Source organism: Acanthisitta chloris, unplaced genomic scaffold (assembly GCF_000695815.1).
Source record: "Acanthisitta chloris isolate BGI_N310 unplaced genomic scaffold, ASM69581v1 scaffold18371, whole genome shotgun sequence".
In the NCBI taxonomy this organism is placed as follows: domain Eukaryota; kingdom Metazoa; phylum Chordata; class Aves; order Passeriformes; family Acanthisittidae; genus Acanthisitta; species Acanthisitta chloris.
In genome coordinates this window covers 1-235 of record NW_008656683.1, presented here as the reverse complement: position 1 = coordinate 235, position 235 = coordinate 1, and positions in this window count along the sequence as shown.

Here is a 235-nt window from a genome sequence, read left to right as displayed (position 1 = left end):
AAGAGTGGAGAGGTAACAATGGAGTGCCAGCCACCCTCTTCCTCCTCAGGGGAAGCCACAAGCCAGGTTTGTCTCGGGAAGGTAAGGAAGCATCAGGGATGGCAGCAGCCCTGCCGGCAGTCACGGTTCCCTGCTCCTGCACAAACCACCCCGGTAAACGTTAACAGGCCAGGGGGAGAGGCTGGAGGCATCCGGGTGATTCATCCACGAGGCATTTAATCGCCTCCTTCAGCCC